The 27279-nt window shown below is 36.8% G+C and overlaps 1 protein-coding gene across 5 annotated transcripts in view; it reads right to left on the bottom strand.

The window, feature by feature from the left end:
• Positions 1-27271, bottom strand: part of CCDC178 (coiled-coil domain containing 178) — a 515586-nt gene extending 488315 nt beyond the window's left edge. For 4 of the 5 annotated variants that reach the window (XR_010113908.1, XR_010113927.1, XM_063610703.1 and 1 more), the window contains exons 1-2: positions 27171-27270; positions 26497-26616 (exon numbers count right to left, since the gene is read on the bottom strand). The gene's annotated coding sequence lies outside the window, so the exon portion shown is untranslated. Of the gene's footprint in view, positions 1-26496; positions 26617-27170 lie in introns of all 5 variants that reach the window. The other variant, XM_063610669.1, reaches the window with a different exon arrangement.
• Positions 27272-27279: the final 8 nt, after the last annotated feature.

Below are 27279 nucleotides of genomic sequence, written 5' to 3'. Positions count from 1 at the left end.
ATACCTAGTTCCAGATCTAACAGAAGTCAAAAATCCAGAGAAGTGAGACTAAAATTTTAGGCCACTCTTTCCCTGGGGACAACATCTGACCCAGGATAGGCAACTGAGAAGTTGAGCAGTACTTGTGAAGGCCACACAAAACTTTGGAAACAGAAGATGGAATCCAGACTCTGCCAAGTGTAGGGGCCCTGAGAAATTAACCCATTCCTAGGACTGAGACCCCAAAAGTCTGTATTTCAAGAAACAGAATGAAACAGAAATAAAGTCTATGAGAAGACTTCACATAGACTGAAGCCCAGCTTCAAATTACCTGGGTAATTCCAAATCTCAGTAAGGCCATTCTTGCCCATGCTGTGTGTTGACTCACAGGTCACTCAACATACAAAATGACTACATAACCAAAATCAACAGAAACAAAACACAACACAAACTAATCCAAAGATACTCTAAATATCAAAATTACCAGATAATATATCACTAGACAGCTTTGATTAACATCTTTATAAATCAATCATGTTTATAACATCAAATTTTAAAATGTCAAAACCAAAAATAATAAAAATTAGTATTGTAGATTTGAAAAGCAGCCAGTTAGAAATCTGTGAACTGAAAATTGCCATAACTGCAATTCCAAACTCCCTGGTTTAATTTTAATGTAGCTGTGACTGGGCTGAATAAGGAGTCAGTAAAGCAAATTTAGAAAAAAAAAAACTACCTTGAATGAAGCATGCAGTTACATAAGAACAGAACAGAGCCCTCAGAAATAACACCACATATCTACAACCATCTAATCTTTGACAAACTTGACAAAAACAAGAAATGGGGAAAGGATTCGCTATTTAATAAATGGTGCTGGGAAAACTGGCTAGCCATATGTAGAAAGCTGAAACTGGATCCCTTCCTTACACCTTATACAAAAATTAATTCAAGATGGATTAAAGACTTACATATTAGATCAAAAACCACAAAAACCCTAGAAGAAAACCTAGGTGATACTATTCAGGACATAGGCATGGGCAAGGACTTCATGTCTAAAACACCAAAAGCAATGGCAACAAAAGGCAAAATTGACAAATGGGATCTAATTAAACTAAAGAGCTTCTGCACAGCAAAAGAAACTACCATCAGAGTGAACAGGCAACCCACAGAATGGGAGAAAATTTTTGCAATCTACTCATCTGACAAAGGGCTAATATCCAGAATCTACAATGAACTCAAACAAATTTACGAGACAAAAAGAAACAACCCCATCAAAAAGTGGGCGAAGGATATGAACAGACACTTCTCATAAGAGGACATTTGTGAAGCCAACAGACACATTAAAAAAATCCTCATCATCACTGGCCTTCAGAGAAATGCAAATCAAAACCACAATGAGATACCATCTCACACCAGTTAGAATGGTGATCATTAAAAAGTCAGGAAACAACAGGTGCTGGAGAGGATGTGTTGGTGGGACTGTAAACTAGTTCAACCATTGTGGAAGACAGTGTGGCAATTCCTCAAGGATCTAGAACTAGAAATATCATTTGACCCAGCCATCCCATTGCTGGGTATATACCCAAAGGATTATAAATCATGCTGCTATAAAGACACACGCACATGTATGTTTATTGTGGCACTATTCACAATAGCAAAGACTTGGAACCAACCCAAATGTCCATCAATGATAGACTGAATTAAGAAAATGTGACACATACACCATGGAATACTATGCAGCCATAAAAATGATGAGTTCATGTCCTTTGTAGGGACATGGATGAAGCTGGAAACCATCATTCTGAGCAAACTATCGCAAGGACAAAAAACCAAACACCGCATGTTCTCACTCATAGGTGCAAATTGAACAATGAGAACACTTGGACACAGAAAGGGAAACATCACACCCCAGGGCCTGTCGTGGGATGGGGGGAGGGGGGATAGCATTGGGAGATATACCTAATGTAAATGACAAGTTAATGGGTGCAGCACACCAACATGGCACATGGATACATATGTAAGAAACCTGCACGTTGTGCACATGTACCCTAGAACTTAAAGTATAATTTAAAAAAAAAGAAAACAATAAAGAAAATTCACAATCAAGCATAAGTTCAACACTCCTGACCTCTACTTTTGGGAAGATGGAATAGATACACACTTTTCCTTATTACTTCCTGTAAGCACAATAAAAAACTCTGGGTGCATTATATGTAAAACCAACATAAGAAGACTGAAAGGTGTAAAGAAGAAGGCAGACTGGCTAGGAGACTTGTTACCAGATAAACAAGGAGGTAGTAAATTTCTGAGATTTTCTCTATGCTTTGTATGTTCCAAACGTGAAGTAGAAGAGACAAGCAACCCAGAAATGCCAATGGGTATAGACAAAATAAAGCTCCAACAAAAGCCTGCTTTCTTTAGCCAACAGGCCAGGAAAGGGGCGGCTTAGTAAGAGAGAATATATTTAGACAATAACACAATAATATCTCTACTCCAGCTAAACACATCAGAAAAAAACTGCCCCGGCCGGGAGCGATGGCTCAAGCCTGTAATCCCAGCACTTTGGGAGGCCGAGGCGGGTGGATCATGAGGCCAGGAGATCGAAACCATCCTGACTAACACGATGAAACCCCATCTCTACTAAAAATACAAAAAATTAGCTGGGCGTGGTGACGGGCGCCTATAGTCCCAGCTAGTCCAGAGGCTGAGGCAGGAGAATAGCGTGAACCTGGGAGGCGGAGCTTGCAGTGAGCCGAGATCGCGCCACTGCACTCCAGCCTGGGCGACAGAGCCAGACTCCGTCTCAGAAAAAAAAAAAAAAAAGAAAAAACTGCCCCCACAAAGACTGAATCAGAAGCCTAGACTATATCTACCCTGGATAGGCTATAATGAGGACCCCAAATTTCCTACTGGGTGGTGGTATCAGAGTAAACAGTAGGGATTCAAGACTTTCATCCTTACTGATTGGACTGAAGCACCACACCCTACTCTCCAACTCTGCCAGCACCTCAAGGTCATTTGGAAACTATGTGGGGAGCCTGGACTTCCACCCATACCCACAAGTAAAGAAGTACCTTTATTCTTCCCCACGGGGTAGTGTGAGACATTACTTGCACCACAACCCAGCAGTAAAAAGGCTACAACTCTCTCAAGGTGTCAGTGAAAGGCACATAGGGAGAAGTAACAAGGCATTCCTCCTACCCCTTCCAGCCAGAAAGAGCTGGAACTCCCACCCTTGCCCAGCAGTAAAAGTGCAAAGTGCAAATTAAAACCATAATGAGATATCTATCTATGAAAATGACTAAAATTAAAAAAAATAGTTGCAACATGAAATGCTGGCAAGCATATGGAGAAATTGGGTCACTTATGCATTGCTGGTTAGAATGCAAAGTGATGTAACCACTCTGGAAAATACTTTGGCAGTTTCTTTTAAATCTAAAGCTGAACTTAACAATAAGACTCAGCAACTGCACTCTTAAACATATATCCCAGATAACATTTTCATTCAGATTGTACATGAATATTCTTAGCAGTTTTGTCCACAATAGCCAAAACCTTCACACTACCTAGATGTCTCTCAGTGGGTGAATGGCTAAACAAATTGTGGTACATCCATACAATGGAATACAATCCAGAACAAAAGGAAGACTATTGATACATGCAACAATTTTGATGAACTCTACACTAATTATGCTGAGTGAAAAAACCTGCAATCTCAAAAGGATACATATTGCACGATTCCATTTATATTCATGATATAACATAATTACAGAGTGGGAGAACAGATTAGCAGTTGCCTAGGCCTAGAGATAAGAGAGGAGTAATATCAAGGAATGCTGTGGTGGGGTAAGTCTCATGATGTTGGTGATGGTATACAAAGCTACACATATAATAAAAGTTCACAGAGCTGTACACACACACACAAATAACTGCAAGTATTACCGCTGAAATCTGAATAAGTTCCATGGCCTGTATCAATATAAATTTTAAGGTATTATTGTTATTATTGTTGTACTATAGTTATATATGATGTTAGTATAACATTGGGAGCTGATAGTTGAAGGCAGCACAGGACTTTCCGGTGTATTTCTAAGCAATTTCATATAAAACTATAATTATTTCAAAATAAAAAGCTTCTCAAGACTGAACCAGGAAGAGATTGAAACTCTGAATAGAACCATAATGAGTTCCAAAATTTATCAGTAATAAAAAGCCTACCAACCAGAAAAAGCCCAGGACCAGAGAGATGCATTGCCAAATTCTACCAGACATACAAAGAAGAGCTGAGCTGGTACCATTCCCACTGAAATTATTCCAAAAATTTGACGAGGAGGAATTCCTCCCTAGACTCATTCTATTAGGCCAGCATCATTCTGCTACCAAAATCTGGCAGAGACACAGTGAAAAAGGAAAATTTCAGGCCACTCTCCTTGATGAACACGGATGCAAAAATTCTCAACAAAATATTACCAAACCAAATTCAACAGCACATCAAAAAGCTAATCCACCACAATCAAGTCAGCTTTTTAAGTGGGATGCAAGGCTGGTTCAACATACACAAATTAATAATGTCATTTATTACACAAACAGAACTAAAAACTAGATGATCATCTCAATAGATGCAGAAAAGGCTTTTGATAAGATTTAACATCCATTCATGTTAAAAACCTTCAACAAACCTGGCATCAAAGGAACATATCTCAAAATAATAAGAGCCATCTAATAAGACAAACCCATCATCATACTGAACGGACAAAAGCTGGAATCACTTCCCTTGAGAACCAGAACAAGACAAGGATGCCCACTGTCACCACTTCTATTCAACGTAGTACTGGCAGTCCTGGCCACAGCAATCAGGCAGAAGGAATAAATAAAAGGCATCCAAATAGAGGGAGGGTTAAAGTATCCTCGTTTTCAGACAATACGCTTCTATATCTAAAAAAAAAAAACAGATAGTCTCTGCGCAAAAGGCTCCTAGATCTGATAAAGAATTTCAGCAAAGTTTCAGGATACAAAATCAATGGATAAAAATCGGTAGCATTTCTATACACCAACAACACCCCAGCTGCATGCCAAGTCAAGAACACAATCCCATTCACAATAACCACACACAAAACATTACCTAGGAATACAGCTAACCAGGAGGTGAAAGATCTCTACAATGAGAATTACAAAACACTGGTGAAAGAAATCACAGATGACACAAATGGAAAATTATTCCATAGTCTTGGATTTGAAGAATCAATATTGTTAAAATGGCCACATTTCCCAAAGCAATTTACAGATTCATTGCTATTCCTACAAAACTACCAATGACATTCTTCACAGAATTAGAAGAAAACTATTCTAAAAAATTCATCTGGAACCAAAAAAATAAAAAAATCCCCACTTCAAACTATACTACAAGGCTACAGTAACCAAAACAGCATGGTACTGGTACAAAAACAGAGACAGAGACCAATGAAACAGAATAAAGAGCCCACAAATAAAGCTGCACACCTTCAACCATCTGGTCTTTAACAAAGTGGACAAAAACAAGCAACGGAGAAAGTACTCCCTCTTCAATAAATAGTACTGGGATAACTGGCTAGCCATATGCAAAAGATTGAAACTGGACCCAGTCCCTACACCACTATATTCAAAAATCAACTAAAGATGAATTAAGACTTAAATATAAAACTGAAAGCTATAAAAACCCTGGAAGATAACCTAGGAAATACCATTCTGGACATAGGCCCTAGCAAAGATTTCACGAAGATGCCAAAAGCAATTGCAACAAAAATTGACAAATGGGAGCTAATTGAACTAAAGAGATTCTGCATAGCAAAATAAGCTATCAACAGAGTAAACAGACAATCCACAGAATGGGAGAAAATATTTTCTAACCGTGCATCTGACAAAGGTCTAATTTCCAGAATCTATAAGGAACTTAAGCAAACTAACAAGTACAAACCAAAGAAACCCATTAAAAAGTGGGCAAACGACATGTAAACTTTTCAAAAAAAAGAAATACACGTGGCCAACAGGCATATCAAAAAATGCTCAACATCATTAATCATTAGAGAAATGCTAATCAAAACCACAATGCAATATCATCTCACACCAGTCAGAATGGCTATTCAAAAGTCAAAAAATAACAGATGCTGGTGAGACTGTGAAGAAAGGGAAACACTTATGCCTTCGTTCAGCCACTGTGGAAAGCAGTTTGATGATTTTTCAAAGAACTCAAAACAGAATTACCATTCAACCCAGCAATCTTTCTTTCCTTCTTTTTTTTTTTTTTTTTTTTTTTTGAGATGGAGTCTCACTGTGTCACCCAAGCCCAGGCTGGAGTGCAGTAGTGCAATCTCAGTTCACTGCAACCTCCACCTCTCACAACCCACCAATCTCATGATTGCATATATACCCAAAGGAATATAAAGTATTCTACCATAAAGATACATGTACACGTATGTTCACTGCAACACTATTCACAATAGCAAAAACATGGAATCATCCTGAATGCCCATCAATAGTAGACTGGATAAAGAAAACATGGAATGTTTACACCATGGAATAGTACACAGCCACAAAAAGAATGAGATCATGTCCTTTGCAGCCACATGGATGGAGCTGGAGACTGTTAAATCTTAAGTGAAATAACACAGGAACAGAAAAGCAAATATCACATGTTATCACTTACATTGAGTACACATGGACACAAAGAAGGAAACAATAGATACTGGAGCCTACTTGAGGGTGGAGTGAGGGAGGAAGGTGAGGATCAAAAAATTATTAGGTTGGTGTAAAAATAATTGTGGATTTGCCATTATTATTATTATTATTTTTACACCAAGTCTCACTGTCTCCAAGGCTGGAGTGCAGTGGCATGATCTTGGCTCACTACAACCTCTGCTTTCCAGGTTCAGGTGATTCTCATGCCTCAGCTTCCTGAGTAACTCGGATGACAGCCATGCACCCCCACACATGGCTAATTTTCTGTATTTTTAGTAAAAATGGGATTTCGCCATGTTGGCTGGGCTGGTCTTGAACTCCTGACCTCAGGTGATCCATCTGCCTTGGCCTCCCAAGGTGCTGGGATTACAGGCATGAGCCACAGTGCCCGGCCTGCCATTACTTTTAATACCTATGGAGTACTACTAATATGCTTATTACCTTGATGAAATAATCTGAACACCAAACCCCCATAACACACAATTTATATGACAAACCTGCACATGTACCATTGAAATTAAAATAATAGTTAAAAAAGTAAAAAAATTTAAAAAGCTTAAAATAAAGGCATAAAGGAAAAGCAAAAAGATAGCTAGAAAATCCTCATACTTGTGGAAATTTAAAAATACACTATAAATAACATATATAAAACAATATATCACAATGGAACTTAGAAAATATTTTGGACAATGATTATGAATATAAACATATCGTAACATGTGGAATACAACCAGAGAAGCAATTAGAGGAGATGGTGTGGAGGTGGGAGGGAGTCTATTTTAGACAGGTTCTTCTGAGAAACTCTCTTTGATGAAGTGACATCTACCTATAATTAACTGAAGGAATGTGCCAAAGGATTTTAGGGAAGTGTTTCCAGGCATTGCTGACAAATATGCAAAGGTTCTATAGCAGAATGTGCTTACAGTGGCCCAGATGAAGTAATGATAGGTAATTATTAATTCTAGAACCAGTTCTAGTACAAAAGTACAAACTAACAACAACAACAACAAAAAGATCTACTGCATTTCAGCTGATATTGCTGCAAAGCATTCCATCATGCTGACCCCAGCTTTCCTTCCTGCAACCCTCAGGTTGTTTTCATGAATGTGGCAGTAGCCTGGCTTGTTAACTTGCCAGGGTAAGATCTTAGATCTTTTGCAGTTCTTGCCAGGAAGCTGATTGTTAAAATTTTATGAATCTTGCAAGCCAGTTGTGGTTATGTTGGTAGCTCAAAATGAACCACGGTGAATAGATTTATAACATAGAAATCAGCAAATGCTACAAATCGAGATTTGTTTCTGTTTTTGTCTTGAGAGCTAGTTGTTAAACATTTATGAGTACACCACGACCAGAGAAAGATTCACGAAAAGACAGGACAAGGGCTGTATCATTCGGCAGAACATAAGGTCACTGGAAGAGCAGATGAGAGAATTACAGATGTAATGGCTGAGCTGGGTTAGGTTATCAATGCTGGAATGAGTTATGCTCAGTCAGAACACAATGAATAGATAATTTGGTGGTTCTAGAAACAGGGTTATGAGAATAAATAGAGTCATAAAAATGGACTGGTAGAAAAGGAAAAGTACTATTTCGCCTAAAAAGTTTACACATCAATTGTTTCAAAACTTGTGTCTTCTTAAACTCTCTATTCCAACTTCTCTCTTTTGAAAAATATCACCTCCTGCTTCAGAGATGAAATAGAAGGAATCAGACTTAGATTTGAATTCACTATCCCAAAACCCACAAAGCAAAGACACCTGTGCCCTTCCTCACAGGCCTCTGCTTTGGCAATGCAGGGGTCTTCCTCTACTGGTTTCTTATTCTTCTATCTGTGCTAGGGAGCTCATACATCCTCTTGAATTATTACTTCAATTACCATTTTTAAATTCTTATCTTACTAAAAATCTCTTTTGTGCTCTTTTCTTAGAATAATTGTTTCTCTTGGCATGCATGAAGCCACGCATTCTTTTCTTTTCTACCCCATTACAATAAATAGAAATGCTTTTTTTCCCATTGTTATGATCTAAGGAAACCATTTCATTAGTGTTTACAGTCTGATTGTCTTTACCCATTTCCTCTCTGGCCAATTATTCTACTTTCTTCTAATGACACATTAACATTACATTACACTTTTATGATCTTTTCCTTTACTTTCTCTTTTTTCCATTAGAATATACAATCTGTGTTATTCACTTCTCTAATCTTAGCATCTTCAGCAGCACCATCCAATAGAACATTCATGATGAAAATGTCCTAAATCTGTACTGTTCAAAATGGAAAGCACTAGCCACAGTATCACCTGAGATCACTTCTGATCCCTTGAATATCAATATAACTTGGCTAAAGCAACCAAATAATTTACTTTTAATTGTATTTTATTTTAATTAATTTAAATAGCTACATGTGGCTATTGGCTACCGTACCGGACAGCATAAATCTATGCAACGCCTGGCACATCTGGTTGAAAATGTCTGGTTGAAAATGAAAGGAAGCATGACGAAAAAACACATGAATGAATGAAATACCTGCAATCTGTTTATAATCCTACAGATTTGCCTGGAACTTCACTTTTCCCCCTGTCTATTAAAGTTTTCTAGCATTGGTTCTGTTATCCAGTTTTTATTAGAATATTTACTTGTTTCCACATTTCAAGAATATATGACACATATATATCCTTTTGTTTCACCATTCTTATGCTAGCATCTCAGCAAATCACCATATTCCTCTAATTTTGTTTGCTTCTTCATAGCTAAAGCAAAAATTATGACCTATCATTCTGGTCAGAAAACCTCGCTTTACCCATTTTCTCTCACAATTTTATTGGAAATTGTCTTGTTTCATTTATAGTGAAAAACTGCATAACCGTATAAAAATAATGTTGTACCCTATAACCCAGCCTAAAAAAATAGTTAATAATACAATTTAAATTCCTATTTAGTCCTCAGTGGTCACATTTCCTTTCTTGCCTCACCAGAAATTACAGCCATCAAAATCATAATCCAATGATTTCAGTATATTTTTACCACATGTATGTCCTCCAAACAAAATACTGTGTAGTGTTGGGTTAGCTGTAAAACTATCTGAATAATAGTATACTGTAAAAAAATTTGACATAATATTTTCCTATTTAGAGCACGTTTTTAGGTGTATTCATGTCACCACATGCAGCTATATTGTGTTCTTTCACTGCTGTATAGAATTTTATTGTATTAGTAGATTTATTCTCCTATTGATAAACACTTCCATTGTTTTTAAGTATTTTCCCTTTTGTAACCAATTTTGTTTTAAGGATTCTTGTACACTTTTCTTTGTGTATAGCACCAGAGTATCTCTAGGGCAGGCATGTGGGGAAACACATGTTGGTGTGTGTGTGTGTGTTTTTTACCTTCAAGAGTTCTAAATAAAGAAGTACTTTGTTAATTCTTTGCATTATGAAGATCTTCTCCCACTTTATTCCATGTTTTTTCTTTGACAAAATGTTGATTTTTTAATGGAAAAAAAGCATCCGTTTGGATCATCCATTGCTCAAATCCACAAATAATTACTAAAGTTAGCAACTAGACAACTTAGAAAACTCATTCCAAACACCCATAAAAATTAAAGCCTCAAAGTCAACGATGGTAAGTGCCATCTACTCTTGTAAAACCTAATACTTATCTGTATTTATAGATTTTATCCTCGTCATATTGTTTCTTTTTATCTACGTTATTTTAATAGCTTTGATATAGCTATGCAATTAATAATAAACTACTTTCCTATTCTTTCATATTCTCATGAAAATATTAAGTTTAGTTCATCTTCAATAATTTCATTAGCCATTATTCCCTTGTTTATCTTTTCCAGCAAATAGTGCAAATATATTGGTATTCTTCCAGTAATTATAAAAATCATATTCACTTGTTTACTTTTACTGGTTTTATCTATAGCTTAGCTGATTCACTTTATCCAAATATGTCCAATATTAGTTAGAAGTCTACATGTCTTTTGTAAAGAAGATGAAAATGGTTTAACAATGGAAAATACTTCCTAATCTATAGAATATTTGAAAAATAACTACTTGCTTTTTTCCAGGTTTACACCTATAATATAGCTGAAATTTTGAACTCACTTAATGTCATAGTGTAAGGTATGTGGATGCGCTTTAGTCAAGGAATAGGCCAAGGCAGACATCCTGGCCTGTGTGACTCACTGGGATTGGTGTACAGGTGCACACCTCCACTTGTTATATAACCTATTTGTGTAAGTTCATACTTGGTTCTAAGCCACTATTGTCTGTAGAAGGTATAACTACCCTTCTGACGCTGTGCATAAGGCTTGACACGGCGCTGGCACCCACAGAAAGAGACAGAGAGAGAACCACAACTGTCCGTCTTGCATACAGACACAGGGGAGCCACGGCCCAGAGAGAGAAAGAGTTAAGCTGCTGACCCTAAAGGCAAGGAAGAGGCTGACACGCAGGCGCGGGGTGGCAGGAGCCACAGAGCTGGAGCAGACAGCTCAGAATAGGACAGTGTGAGAAAGCTGCTAATGAGAGAGCTAGCGTAAGAGAGCTGCTGATGAGAGAGCTGCTGATGAGAGAGCTGCTGAATTAAACTGCATTTCACCCGCCTACAGCCCCGAGTGTTCTTTCAGCTATCTGCCCATCCACTCACTGCCCTCGAACCTTGGCATGGGCTCGAACCTGACCCCAGGCGTGACATTTGGCGTAGTTGTGGACCTAACACATAGTTTAAATAAAAATTGTGTCAGCAGGGCTTAAAACCTAGATGACTGGTTGATAGGGGCAGCAAACCACCATGGCACATACATACGTATGTAACAAACCTGTAAGTTCTGTACATGTATCCTGGAATTGAAAGTAAAAAATAAAATAGTGTCCAATATTTTATCTATACGGCTTCTAAACGCCTATGCAAGGTTAAACATAACAAATAAGACCACAGAATACAAAAACAATCAAGCAAGGCAGCAAACAGGAAACAGAGACAGAATCTCAACCAAGGTCTGAAAACAGGAATTTGAATATTAACAGAAGCAGTAGAATAACCAACCACTACTGAGACAGTTTAAAATGTCTAAATCAGATTGCCAATTATATTGACTGTCCTCAATTAATTTAAAAACAAATTTTTTTTTAAAAAAACTCTGTAATCTGAAACACAATGTTTATGGAAAAGATACTGGGAAATTTCAGCAGTCCATCCATAAGAAAAACAGAATTACAGGGACTCACATGCTGTCAGCACTCTCCCTGCCATGGCCTCAGATTCTCTTTTTATAGTCATTTCAATTTTCTTTCTGCGGTTTGACTTTTCCGTGTTTCAGAAATCTTAGCTGCTGATACCTCCTGAGTTTTATAATATAAAGCTTCAGCCACCAAAGAGAAGCTGACTCTTTCTTACACTTGATTCCAATTATCTCAGAGGATTTTAATTAGCCTTACTTAGACCAGGTGTCTGTTTCTGATCCAATCAATTGTTGCTGGGAAGTCAGGATACTTGTACTGTGCTGCTTGAGTCTGTTCTCTGTCCCTGGCTACATTCATGGCCAAGGTGAGGATGCTGTCTACTAACATGGCTGCCCTCATGATGATACTGGGGCTGATGGGGCCGAGGAGAGAAGAGAGGAGCAAGTCTAAGTCGACATTTCTAGAGGCTCTCTTCCAAAAATAGCAGTCAGATTAACAGGTGGCGGTTCTACAGCCAGTAGAAAAATATTTTGGCTATCATGCAGAGATGTTCCTGATGTATTTTTTCTTTTTTCGTTTTTTTGTCTCATCTCTGTAAACACCTGGAGACGGGATGTTCCTGATAAGCAGTTTTTCAACAGAAAACAAAGCTATATTATGAGGTAGCAAAGATTATATCACTAGAAGTCATAAAGGAGAAGCTATAAAATAATTTATTAAGTATGATATAGAAAGGATTAAAGAAATGTCTAAGAGACTTAACTGAATTATTCTCTATCTCCTGACTTCGTGATCCGCCCACCTCAGCCTCCCGAAGTGCTGGGATTACAGGCATGAGCCGCCGCGCCTGGCCTAACTGAATTATTCTCTAAGATCCACTTTAATATTCTATAATGCTTGATTTATTTCATTTCAGCCACCCATTGTTTCCTTTAGTAACATTAGCTTGTAGCTTTATGTTTATGTCACTGTGACTTATTTAGGAAACAAAGATGAATAGATGAATAAGGCAATTTGCACCCTCAAGGAATCCATCAATTTGACCAGACACAACTTTTTTGGTAATAGCAAGGAATTTTTTCACAGGGCATAGAAGTTACATGCCCATGAGACAATAAAAATGTTAAATCATACATTCCTGCCATCTCTTGCCTCTCTATTTTACATTCTATATTCTAACCACAGCAGTCATCAAGACAAGCCGTCTGCTTCCATGAAGCCGTTCCTTTGCAAAGTCTCTTTACTCTTCCTTTCCATAGGTCTCTAACTAATATAAAGTTTCCTTTTACTTCTCACTACAAAACATATTTGCTTTCTTCTTTCCTTGTACTTTCTTACCAATTCAGTATCATATTGCACTTATAGTCTCTTGAACAATTGTGTATGTGTGTTACTTTTCCTACTGAATTAAGAGATCTGAAATGGCAAGGGCTTTGTCTGTTTTATTTTTTATAATCAAAGCCCAACAGAGTATAAAATTATTTAATTGTATTATAATAAAATGAGGATTGTCAACAATGGGAAAATTTCTGAAAAATGTGATCTTGAAAATCAAAGTTTGAGTTATTGTTAATAAAATAAAGTAAAATAATTAATATTTACATGTATTTTAAAGAGCTTCCAGACTTAATATTTGCTCTTAATGTGAAGGAGCATAATCCTGCCTTAAACATAGAAAAGATTCATATTTTATAATAAACTATAGGTCAATATTCTACTCACAGATTCTAGGGAAAATATTCCAGTTTTCAAGATGCAACCACTATGATTCACTTTTAACAATTATTTTCAAAGTTATTTCAAAGTACAATAAAGAGAAATGATTTGCAAATAAAGCAAAAACAATAAAAGCAGACAGAAATGCCAAAAATGTACTTGTCAAATATTGACTGTTATTTTAACTTAAGTTTCAAAATGTAAAATCTTATTTTAGAAAATTTATAGTAACTTAATAGGAGACAAAAAATAAATCATGCCTTGAGAATTGCTTTTACAAAGAATATCTTCTTTACAATCTTTTTTATTATACAATAATAGACTAGATTTTTTGTAACAATGCAGAAGGTATTACAAAATAGTAAAAAATCCTGAAAAGATCATTGTTCCACATCTTTCCTATACATAGTTACAATAATTTCTTTTATAAATCTTTAAACTCTGTAACTATGATTCCTAATCTCTCCTCTCTTTCTTTGATAAAGTTCTATTGACTGTATATTATGTCTGTATTACATCCAATAGATTAGAGTTAAGATGCTTTAAATATCACATCTCATGGTTTTGCTAAAGCCAAGCACATCTTCGGAAAGATTAAATATCATTTTTCTCAAAATAAATCCAATTAGAACTCACAGAGTCAGTTTCTACCCATATATCCACAAAGATATCTCATACTGTATCCAGAATTTGTCTGAGTAAAGAGATGAGCCTTTCACCTTCTGGTAATTACTTGAGACTTAAAGAGTGACAGGCAATTCAAATCAGCTTTCACGATGTTAAATTATTTCCTAGGTCAATATCACGTATCATGTGTTATTATTTCACCTCTGAGTTACATCAAACAATTTTTCAGTGAATATCCTACAAGCATTTACATTTTCTGACAAAATATAAAGTACTTACATCATTTATATTGAATAAGTACTTTTTGTCTCAAATGTAAAATAAATTTTGATAAATTTGAAGCTTCAAAATTCTTATGAAAAAACGATTTTGTGAATTATAAAGTACTATGCTGTTTTATTATGACATAGCTTTTGTTCCTGAAGAAATTTCTTTCAATTCTATTTTTAAGAATGTCAATAACTATTTATTGAACACTTCTGCAGATGTTTGATAGACATATGGAGGTATATAAGAAAATAATGAGACAACTCCTGCCCTCCAGAAGTTTTCATTTATTTGGAGATATTACTAACACATAAAATATCTAGAAAAGTCTTAACCCAAGAAAAACAAAAATGATAGCTTACACTTAAAACATACCAGTTATTCATTTACTCCTCAGCAGCCTACTGGCCCTATTTTTGTAGAGAAGATCCTAAAGTACTGAGAGGTTAAACCATTTACCAGGTGCTATCGCTGGGCAGTGCACAGTCGGATTTAGCCCAGGAGTGTGTCACCATGTAATCCCAGCACTTTGGGAGGCTGAGGCAGGCAGATCACGAGGTCAACAGATCGAGACTATGCTGGCCAGCATGGTGAAACCCCGTCTCTACTAAAAATACCATAATTAGCCGGGCATGGTGGTGCACGCCTGTAATCCCAGCTACTGGGGAGGCTGAGGCAGGAGAATCGCTTGAACCTGGGAGGTGGAGGTTGCAGTGAGCCGAGATCGACCACTTGCACTCCAGCCTGGCAACAGAGCAAGACTCTGTCTCAAAAACAAAAAAAAAAGAAAGAAAGAAAGAAAGAAACAAAAAGAACAAGAAAGAAAAAAAAGAATTAGGGAGTGGATGGAGTGAGGGTAATATAACAGGGTTCCTAGGGTGAAAAAAAGTAAAAAAGAAAAAAAAAGTTCTTAGGACCCTTTAATGTGCAATTGTGTGCAGTAATGCCTTTAAATGAGAATAACGTGTGCAGTATTTTTCAATCAAGCTTTAAATTGTAAGCCTGGTTGAACGGAATCAGGAGAAAGAATTACAAAGTCTGTGCTTGAGACCATAGAATTAGTCTCAAAATCAAATAGATTAAAAGTTTAAAAGGAAAAAAACAAAATGAACAAGAGAAATATGATTTATAAAAGATCAGACTCTTGAGCATAACACCAAAACCACAAAATATTTTAGAGCTATGACTTCATAAATATATAAAGCTTCTCTGCATTATCACTCAAGTCAGGAAAAGATACTGCAAATGTGGATAACAAAGACTTTCTGGATTAATATATAAATAGTTAGAAAAATCAGTAATTAAAAATGAAATATCCAAACAGAAAAGATGAACTAACGACCTGGAACTGGCAACCCCTACACAAACTGAGAGAGAAAGAGAAGGAGAGAAGGAGACAGGGAGAGAGGGAGAAAAGGAGAGAAGGAGAGAGGGGGAGAGAGAGACAGAGAGAGAGAGAGAAAGAGCAAGCAAGGGACAAAAGTCAGTCTTCGGTAACCAATAACAAGATGAAACAAGTTTTGCAGAAGTTATAACAAAATAGAAGAATCAAATGATCACATAGGAAAATGTAGTAGAGACATGCAAACTGCAGAAGAATGGCATATAAAGCAATAACATATTTATGTTGTGAATGTGTATATTAAATCCTATAAGGGATAGAAAACAATACATGATATAAATATTACACATTCATCTTTGAGAAAGGAAAGCATGAAATAAAAAGAACCTCTTAATTCAGGGAAACTTTCTTAATGAAATAACAAATGTAAAGAAAAATCACTTTTATCTAGCAATTTTTTAAAATTCAGATAACCATGTTGTAAATCACTTATCTTCAATAGTCATTACAGCTAGGGAATAGAGAGTATTTGCAACCCTGGGAACCAAAGAAAGAAGCTATTTCTTAACAAAAGTAAGCTTAAACTTGAGATAGCATTACTGTTAAAGGTAGATTATATATGCTATTTCCAGCCATTCTGTGTCAAAAGATATATCCTTTCATGTGTAAAATTATATTCTTTTCCATCTAAAATGTAAACTTTGTTTTCAACGCAAGTTTAGTATGTATTTAGATAACTATGTGACATGATAAAAGCAAAGCTAAGAGATAATATTGGTTCAGAAACTGTATTTATATTAATCATTTCAGTTATATCTGTACCTACAAAGAGTTATCTACAAAAGAAAAAGTCTTTTGTTGTTCTAAAATCAAAAAATTGCCACAACAACCTTACTTGATTAAAATAAGAGTAAGCCTCTGATAGCTTCTAAACTTAAATATAATAAAACTATTTGGAGCTTTATTTATTCTTAGACATTATTTTTTGTCAATGTATAACTGTTAGCAGTAAATATTATATGAAATGCACAATGAAACACTTTTGATGAAATAGTCTTTTATATCTTAACGACTCTGGATTATATTTTGGGATTGTGGTAGAAGTAACAATATGTGTTCACTGCACAATTTCCTCTTTCTCAGAAATAGGAAAACAATATTTGCCGGCCTCTCTTGAAGACAGTTTCAGGACCATGTAACTGGAATTCTGGCCAATGGAATGTAGAGTAGATCTTGACCTTAAAATCATTCCTTTTGCCTCTCCAGCCCTTTTCCTTTCCATGGAACCTTAGAAGCCATGTGTTCCAGATGGTAAGGCTACAGTGAAAGAAGCTGGATCCCTGTACCACTCCTTGAAGAGGACCCCATCAAGGAAAGCTGCCTTAACCACATCACTAACGTCATCAAAGAAGAGATCTTTGTTTTGTTGAACCACTGTGATGTTGGACTTTTGCAAAACATAGTCTAACCTGTTCTAATAGAGGGCTGGACTATTAAGTTTATTAACTAATCAAAATATTAATCAGTAGCTTAAAATCACAATTGTTTAAAAATGAACATGAGCTCACGCCTGTAATCTCAGCACTTTGGGAGGCCCAGGTGGGCGGATCACGAGGTCAGGAGATTGAGACCATCCTGGCTAACACGGTGAAATCTCGTCTCTACTAAAAATACAAAAAATTAGTTGGGCGCGGTGGCGGGCGCCTGTAGTCCCAGCTACTCGGGAGGTGAATGGCGTGAACCCAGGAGACAGACCTTGCAGTGAGCCAAGATCGCACCACTGCACTCCAGCCTGGGCAACGGCACGAGACTCCGTCTTAAAAAAAAAAAAGAACATGAGCAATAATAATGGAAACGGCTCAGGTGATGATTCACTGTCCTCAAAACCAAAAGAATGAAGTCTACATAAGTGAAATACAAATGATTTTACTTTTAACAGTGGAGTAGTAGAGCATGGGAAACTAACCATTTATATTATTTAGGACGTTTTCTGTGTTGAAAGCCAAGAAAACTTCCTGCATACTAAGAATCTTCACATCTTCCTTAGAATATCTGAATTATAGGCATTCTCAATTATGAACATAATAACAATTTTTAAAAAATTCAATAACATGATTTTTCACAGAAACAAGGTCATACTGGCTACTCACATCTGGTTATTTGGATACCACTATCATATTTTTTGTTATTTTCACTTACTCTTTGTAGTGTTATTTAAGTCAATTTACACCAATTCACATTAGGATTATATATTTTCTGGTAGATATGAAAATAAATACATAGCTATTATAACACAAATTTTCATATACAACTTAAACTAATCTTGTTACTGCAGGTGATATAAATACTCCTACTAGGAGCCACTCTATAATAAAGGATGGTAGGTTCCCAGGGAATCAAACTGCACTCTCCTCTACCCCAGATAGCACCATGTTCGTTAAAACATTATTTTATCAGCTAAAGACATTGAATTATTAATTGCATCTGTTCTCTCTATTCAGCCCCCCAGCTCATCTACCCCCATTTTTATATCATAACAAGACTTTGTAGTTTTTTGTCTAAAGGTTTTTGGCCTGGAGAAAAGCAGAAGCAGTCTGAAATCTCTTTGATCTTAACTCATGGGATATCCTGAAGAGGAATGTAGGATCAGTGAGGTGGTGATGGAAGAGGTCTGTGAACCCAACAAGGCTGTGGTAGCAGCAAAGGAGGTGACTAGATTTTGGAGACATGACTGCTGGTTGCACTGCAGGCCGCATCACAGGCATGAGAGCTCCCAACTGCACTCAGCTTCTTATGGGCCTGGGGCCACATCAAGTCAGCAGTGATCTATGAGATCCATGAAAAGGCTGGTACTCTCAATGGAAGAGATGACACATGGCAGGAGGGTTTGGTTGGGTATGGGGAGGGGGATACAAGTGATAACAAGATTGACTGAGGGTAAATTTGCTGCTAAACTAGTAGAAAGGCACCACAGAATTGGAATTTAGTTGACTTAGAGAAAAATCTTAAGTGTGGTGTTCTTTACATACTCAGTTTCTGGGCTATGATCCATGCTTTCTATACCAGCAAAAGTATATTAGTAGAGCCTAAACATTTTTAGCAGAGTTTTTCTAAGCGAACTGTAAGTTTTGCTTAAAGATGGCAGTAATAGATTTCTCCAACACAATTTTTAATATAATTCTCTCATGCCTTCTCCATACACACACACACACACACACACACACACTAATTGAATACTCCTTGATGCACATACCAATACCCCGTGATGCTCTTCCTTCTAATGTTATACACTCCAGGTCCCTCTCAGTAGCAAAGAAACACATCTCTTTGAGAAACACATCCAGTAACTTATCTAAAGAAGGACTGAATCTCCCAATAAGGGAAACATTATCTTCATGCCGTTTCTACCAATGGATTATTTATGATGCTCTGTAAGATAAACATCAGAAATATTTTTTTAATTGCATGGCTTTGTCCATTAATTTAATTGCTTTTTTAAAGGTATCAAGTAACAGCTGCCTTGAACTTTTTCAAATCTACTGTCTGCTAAGGAACTAAATGTTGAGAACACAGTTACATTGATTAATGTGGTATTAAGGCATATGAAATATGATCTTTTAGAGGTTTAATTATTGCCTTTGTAAGAGAGACTGATATTATCAACTATTCTGAGGTTATGTTTGAATTACAAAGAAATTACTCAGTGTTTGTTAACATTAGTTTAGAAATTTTAACACTCACCAAGTTCTGTTTATTCTTCTAAAGCATAACACACCACTCTACTAGTCATTTTTATAAACCTTGTAGGGTTTAAAGTTTCGATAATGTGAGGGGAATATTGAGTTTTCCCACAAAGGATACATCTAAAATTCTATTGAAAATTGTTACCTAGGGCTGATTTTTCTGCTTCTGCAAAAGGATATCCAGGCATTGGCATGGCATCTCCAGAGTATATCCAATTTTTATTCATCCAGATTCCCTAAATGATCTTCCTCAAAATGCAAACTACTGAATTAATACAAAGCATATGTTGCTAAATAAAAAAACTTCTAGTTCATATGAGCTACCAAATTAAAATTTAATAAAAATGAAAAGACTAACTCTCCCTTAAATATGACCTTGTCAAAAGGTCATGAGTTTTCTTTTCCTACTAGAGGCCTTCAAACACTAAATTGAAAACAGGTAATGCACTGTTGCCCTGCCCCCAACCCATCACCACTAGTCACTCAATGTTCCTCCACTTACGATCTTTACCAGAGCTCAGTAAGCCATCCACAGGGAAGGAAAATATGAGACTAAAATGAATAAGAAAATAAAGAAGAATAGAGTGAAGTTTGAACAATGTGGTTTTATTTCCCCATAATTACAGCTTTAAGCTGTTAGTTGAGAAAATGTAATAAAACGCTAAGGTTTCCTATTATGTTTCATTCTAAACAGTAAAGCACCTTAATAGCTTCCCACTCCATGACTGACCAGTAATTCAATAGCAGATTTGTGTGTGTGTGTGTGTGTGTGTGTGTGTGTAAAGATATTTTCTTATACGTTTCATAAAGAAAATAAAAATGGACATCACTCTGGATTTATCATTATGCCATAGGGGAAAAAGGAAGTAATGCTTTCATTAGTAATTCTATTATTGAAATATGTTTAAGTATAAATGTTTGGACCCTTTTAAATCACTATGACTAAGCAAAGATCTCAATACAAGCAATATTTAATATTTTTCTAGAAATTCATTAGTATTCAGTAAAGAAATCAAAATTCATCCAACAGTATAGCTTTTGAGAAGTACTAAATGAAGCTGGAAGATTAAGCTTTCTACTAATTTCCTATTGTTGTTAAATTCTTCATTAAGAGAAACAGGTTTTGTTGCTGCAAAACAAACCAAAGATATAAATAAACATAAATAAATAATAGCACCCACTAAGAAATCTGTGCTTAGTGAAATAACAGACAAATAAGAGTGCAAATGTGTAGCCATCTGGAGAATAAGAAAATCAAAAGTAATAAGCAGCATTCGGAATTTATTACAAAGAAATTATGCCAACAGCTTCTTACAGCAGTTTTCTATGGAAATGTTCAAATTAGTGGGTAAAAAAAATACATTTTATACTATATATTTGGACCCTACTGATATCATTTTATACATGATTTCATGGCATAATATTTGCTAAGTAATCTAAATTAGCTTGGCTATAAATGCTGTCATACTGATGCAAAATTTGCTATCACACCACAGTCAGTCCCCAGGAATGACACAGTTTGATGGAACTGTTTAGAGCTAGAGGTTGTGACATGGGGCTGTCTGCGACATTGTGTTTCAGAGAAATTAATAAATCTGAAAGCAACTGAGATATCAGGAAGATACAAAATAGAAGGTAGAAAGGAAAGGAGATAATGAAAACTGCATAGGTCAAAGAAACAAGCAAAAGTTCATCCTCACTGCACTTCGGGAGGAATGTATATTTCACATGGGGATCTGAAATGATTCCTAACATCATCAGATTCATTTTGACAATTCTATCTCTCATCTGCTACTTCAGAATCTAGATGTAGGAGGAGGAAGAGGGAAAAAATATTTAAAATGTTCTTTCCCAGTGTCTTCATCAATTTTCAAATTTTCCGCTAATTTTCAATATTTCAGAAATCAAATTCCATTATCAGGTGACATTTTCCTGCTACATCTTCCAATGCAGAAATTGTTATTTTGTTTATCTTTGAATCCACAGTACCTGGCAAATATTATGTGCTCAAAAATATTTCTTGAGCAGAATTGAACTATGAATGAGGGACCGTCTGCAGAATTTTAGTTTAAAGTGGTCATAATTATTGGAGCAGAAAAACAAACAGCTTTAGTTTATTCCACTTAAGAGTTAATTATATTTTTTAAAAAGAGCAATTTTGGGGCATATTTTCTTAAAGCTATGCTGTTCTCTATCATAGCCACTAGCCATATTCAATTTAAAAATTAAAAATACAGTTCCTTGGCTACATTAGCCACCTTCAACTACTCAATAGTCACATGTAGCTATAGGCTACTGCATCATAGCACAGTTCTATGATTGCAGAAAAGTCTTTTGGACAATGTTGTTTTAGAGCATGTAAGCACCATATCCTCATTTCCTATGCATATTTTCTAAATTGTATGTTAATTTGTTCATTCAAAAAATGTATTCAATATATATTATATGCTTGGCACTGACGATGCCAGAATAAATGAGACCCTTTTCTAACTACAAACTTTTGTAGGAACATATCAGTCAACAGACAATAACACTACAGAGAGAGAGAGGCAAGTGCTATGCCATGGGGGGCTTACCGGAGAAGACTATGATTAGAGGCAAAAAATGATCAAGAAGACTACTGAAGTGATCACAGTAAACATTATTTATAATAATACTATTTATTATTTAATACTATAATAATTAAGCTACAAGAAGTAGAAATAGAAAGGAAGAAAAAGAATCAAATGCTATTTAAGAGACAGAAACAGTGTGATTTGATGATAAATTAAATGCAGTAACAGAGAAAGAGGGATCTAGAATGACTCCCATATCTCTGGCATGAATGAATGAATAGCCTACACTGCCACTATCTGAAATGAGATCTATGTGAGGAAAACCAGGTGGGTAGAGGAGAGAGGACCACTGAAACTTCACATATGGGTGCTTTTTAATGACGATGGTATATGTGTGTCCAATATTCATGAGGAGGTTTGAGACTGGATACATAGTTTTGGGAATTATTATTATAGAACTATAGTTGGATCGGATCACATAACAACAGCAATAAAGAAAAGGAATTTTGACATTAAAGTCAAGAATAATTAACATTAACAATTTCTAGAGAAATTGAAGGAAAAAAATGAATGGGATCATAGAAAACAAGAGAAAGGAGTTTCAACCTGGAGTCAAGTTTCCAAAAAGTATCATTAAGACAAAGACTAGAAAAAATACAAACAGGTCCATTTCATCTAGCAGAAGGTCATGAATGACCTTAACACAAACATTTCTCATAAATGATAGGAGCAGAGTTTAGGTAACAAGATGTCCAGGACAGAAAGAATGAGGATGATGAAAGACATGCATAGACCATTCTTTCTAGGACTTGAGCAGACACGAGCTGGAAAGAGCTAGACATGAAGTGAGATATAGATGCAAAGGAGGATGCTATTTGTTTTCTGATTTTAATGTGGAATAGACTTGAACATTTATTGCTGTGTCCATAATCTATGCATCTAATAGGTTCATCTTAGCTGGTTTGGATTGATTGCAGTTTATCTCCAGAGCTACTGACCCTTGGCCAATGCTGTAAAATGTATTAACTAAAGATAAATGATGTTTTGTAACCATGGATCAATGAATTGTTTCAGAGCAAGATGTATCAGCCTGCCAGCACTGTTTAGTAATAATAATTGAATTTATAATTGCACCTAATTTCAGTGGAGCCTGGGGGAGGAAGACATTCAAAGTAAAGGCCGGTAACATAGCTAGAATATGTCTATATGAAAAGCTTATTACAAGAGATCTCCGCTGTGAGCAGATTTGGGTCTCCTGCTACAGAAGTGCTTCACATGCACACCAGTAGTGGTTACAGTCTGGAACAGGCTAAGAGCACCTGTGACCCACAGGTGGGAGAACAAAGAAACCTGTGCCTGGGACCTCTAGGTCCTTTTTCATGCATATTTTTCTTGTGTTGTTTCTGTGTTATGCTATATCCTTTGCCCGTTATAAAGTTGTTCTGGGAGTACAAACCGAGCAAATGGAGTTTCTTAAGCAATGGACCACTAAAGGTGATTAAAGTGTAATGACCTCTGACTAACATAACTTCTCTAGCAAAAATGCTTAGCTTTTTCAGCCTCTCAAAGAATTTGTCGCAAGTGTAATTTTCAGACTCAACAGTTAGAATTTATGAGGATAGTTTTTACCTCAAGGAAAACAAATTTAAGTAATAAAGTCTCACACAAAGAAAATTTTTAAAGAAACAAAAATAATTGTCTAGTTTGTCCATTAAACAACTTACCATCAGTACAGGGATGTTCAAATAACTAATTTCCATGCAAACTATAACTTGTTGGTTGTGTTCTTTTACTGTCTGTTCAACCATATTGTCGCCCCTCCACCTTTGCTATTTTATTTAACATGCCCAGGTATCTCATCCAGTTCATTGGTTTGCGGTTAAATCCAAAGGTTTTCCAGGATCTAAGGGTAGGTTGAATCCCTTTGGTTCATATGAAAGGTCTTCTAATTACCCCTGTTCACACACACATTCAGTAAGTACCCAGAAAGGGAGGCCAGATGGTAATGTTCATAGATACAAACTAATATAAAATAGACATATCATGATTAAATGTTTAATTTGATTAAACAATCAAATGCCAAAGAACATAGCTTTTCAATCAGTTAGATGTAGAATTCAGTTCCTCATGGGCCCCGTTACTGGCTGGCTATCTGACCTCGGGAAGGGTAGTTAATGTATTTGAGCTTCAGCCTTTTGCTGTGGAAAATGGTAAAAATAACAATACTTCACAGTGTTATTGTGGGGGTTAAAATAAGATAATGTGTACAGAATATTTAGTCCAGTCACCAGCATATAATAACCACTTAATACATGGTAATAATTTAAATTCAGTGAACTAGGGTTCATTAACAAATTACATGGCCATAAATGCAATGTGTGCAAATATCAGTTTTCTAATATGAGGGTAAGTTTAAATTTACCTAACTGAATTTTTATGAACATTGACTGAATATATAAAGGGACTATGGCCAGACCACATATGAAAATAAAACTCTAATCCACACATCTGCATCAACCAGTCCAGAGAGCCAAACCATAACTTCCACAGTGATCAGCATGGAACAGTCAGGACTTTGTTGGTGACTGCCAGCTTTCCTAATTATTGCCCCTGGTTCCAACTCAAGACCAAGCAGAGAAAGCCAAATTAAGATCCTCAGACCAGTCACATAAAATATCCTGCTTCTAGTTAGCCCTCCTTCAGCATCCCCATGTCAACAACCTCCAGTCAAAACATACCTGAAGCTTTATAGCTTCCCCACTCCCCTGTCTGCCTTTGAGTTTCTGTCCAATGCAAGTGATAGTAGCTCACTCCCTTCCTCTAGCAAGATCTGAATAAATAGCCTCAGCTTGTTCTAATGTGAGTGGTCTTCTTCTATTTCAGCGCATTATAAATGAAGTTAAAAGTTCAACATCGATTTTAAAATGCCATATATGGCATACACACACACGGCAAACACACACACACACACACAATTTGTGTTATTGTGCAAAAAACAGACATGAAGTTACCATGGCCATTAGAGCTCACACACATGCAACCATTTGCTTGTAGATGTACTAATTTTCCACCAGGTATATAACCCAGATGCTTATAAAATAATCAGTACAATTCTCTCCCTATATCATTACCTCGATACAAATTCTTCATCTACTTTATTCCAGTTGCTTAATCTTTCTGCTTTTCCCTGCTCATTCACCATACATCATCTTCCTTTCCATGTTGTCTGTACTCTGTAGTCTAGCATTTTAGCAGCTAATATTCTCATTAATCTTATTAATCTTCAGTCCCATAAGCCTAGATAAACTCTGAGTAGACAAATATGGATTTTCCCCCAGAAATTCTCTTTCCTAGAGGGCTCCTTTTTTGTGTGTAATTGTTTCCCCACTCCATCCACATAGTCTGACATTGCTGCCAATCGTAGTAACCCTATCCCCAACATAAATGCTCTTGGGACAGGCAAATTGAACCAACTGAGGTCAAGAAGAATCCATCGAGTGTTTCTAGATTTTCTTTTTAGGTGCAAGTTTGGGAATTTATGAGTCTAGTGCTCTCGGAAATCATGGTTCTAGACTGGTGGAATAAGAGTGTGAGAATGAAGTTCTTATTCTAAAGATAAAAGAAAGAAGAATATATGCAATTATCCCATTCACTGCTATGGAATATAGAACAGGGAGAAAAATTCTGAGGATGTGGTAACAAATTAGTTGAGTCTAAGGTTGTGTTGAATCTGAGGTGGGAGCAGGAGAGAGAAGTCTGGGTTGTGGATAAAAGCTCTGGCAGCAATCCCAACCCATCCAGGGATAGTGGGTAGACTAACAATCAAACTCATATTGTCGATAGTTCTGGAAATTAGCCAGATATAGTTTATAATAAAACTTTATGACTACAACAACAAAGTGAGAAGTATTATATATTCAAGATAGAAATACACTAGTTTCTGTACGAATGTCCAAATAACAATTGAACATAAACAGCTGAAAATCCTCTGGATTCTTGGATTTGTCTTACAACTAGTCATGTCTCTGAGTTCTTAAACTTGGTAAGTGGTGTTCTAAAACCTATTACTACAGCAGGACCAAGAAACAATATTTTGAGGGTAGGCGGGAGATGTCAAGAATGCTGTATTTGGGTCAAGATGCCCAGAGCAATCAATACACAACAGATTATCCAATGATAAATAGGAGTGATAAGCTACCAAGTCAATTCACAAATATTTATTGAGCACTGGATGAATGTCAAGAAAACAGTAATAGAAAATGCTTTGAATTGGCAATCGGGAGATTCTTATATTCCTGAGTTTGAAGATTGCTGGATCTGACTTTTGTCAAATCACAAATAAGCTCTGAATATCACTTTTCTTACCTGTAAAGGGGAGGTGTTGGAGTGGATCATCTTATTTGGGGTGCTTTAGAGCAAGCAAGTATAAAATTCTCAGCCTCTCCGCCAGGAAGTTGTTCAGTATTTGACTTGATTGAGCAGACACTTGAAAAATTAAATATCAAGAAAAGAAATCAATAACAGTTCAAAGGAATAATACATGAGCCACCACAAGGCGGCCTTATAAGCAAAATAAAAGTTGAAATAATTATTTCAAAGGAATAAGACGCTAGAAACGCAGTTACAGACAAGATGAAGTTCCTCTAGGCGGCCAGCGGAGGGAGACGCTGCTTCCCTTCCCCCGGCAGTGGGGCCTGAGGGACTGAGGGGACTGAAGGACTGGGGGACTGGGGGACTGGGGGACTGGGGGACTGGGGTTGGGGGATTGGGGAACTGGAGGACAGGGGAACAGGCGGACAAAAGGACTGGGGGACTGGGGAATTATGGGACTGGGGATTTGGGGAATTGTTTTCAAACGCGCGGGGCAAGGACTCCCCGCCGCCTCTCGAAGGGGTGAAGAACTAGGCGACTCTAACTCCCGCGGGGCGGCCGGGGAATCGCATTTGGTTCTCCCACGGGAGTCGCGCAGGCGGTCGGCCAGGGGGAGTGGGCGCCGCACGGCAGCGCCCCGGGCCGAGGCGCAAGCGCCCCCGACTCACCGGCTCCGCGCGTCTCCCAGACCCGCGCTCTGCTGCGGCTCTTTCCTCCGCAGCTGCTGTCGAGGCCCCAAGTCGGTTATCTCGTGTCCAGGCAACCGCGGGGGCGGGG

This window comes from Symphalangus syndactylus, chromosome 1 (assembly GCF_028878055.3).
Source record: "Symphalangus syndactylus isolate Jambi chromosome 1, NHGRI_mSymSyn1-v2.1_pri, whole genome shotgun sequence".
In the NCBI taxonomy this organism is placed as follows: domain Eukaryota; kingdom Metazoa; phylum Chordata; class Mammalia; order Primates; family Hylobatidae; genus Symphalangus; species Symphalangus syndactylus.
This window is presented reverse-complemented; position numbering and strand designations above follow the sequence as displayed.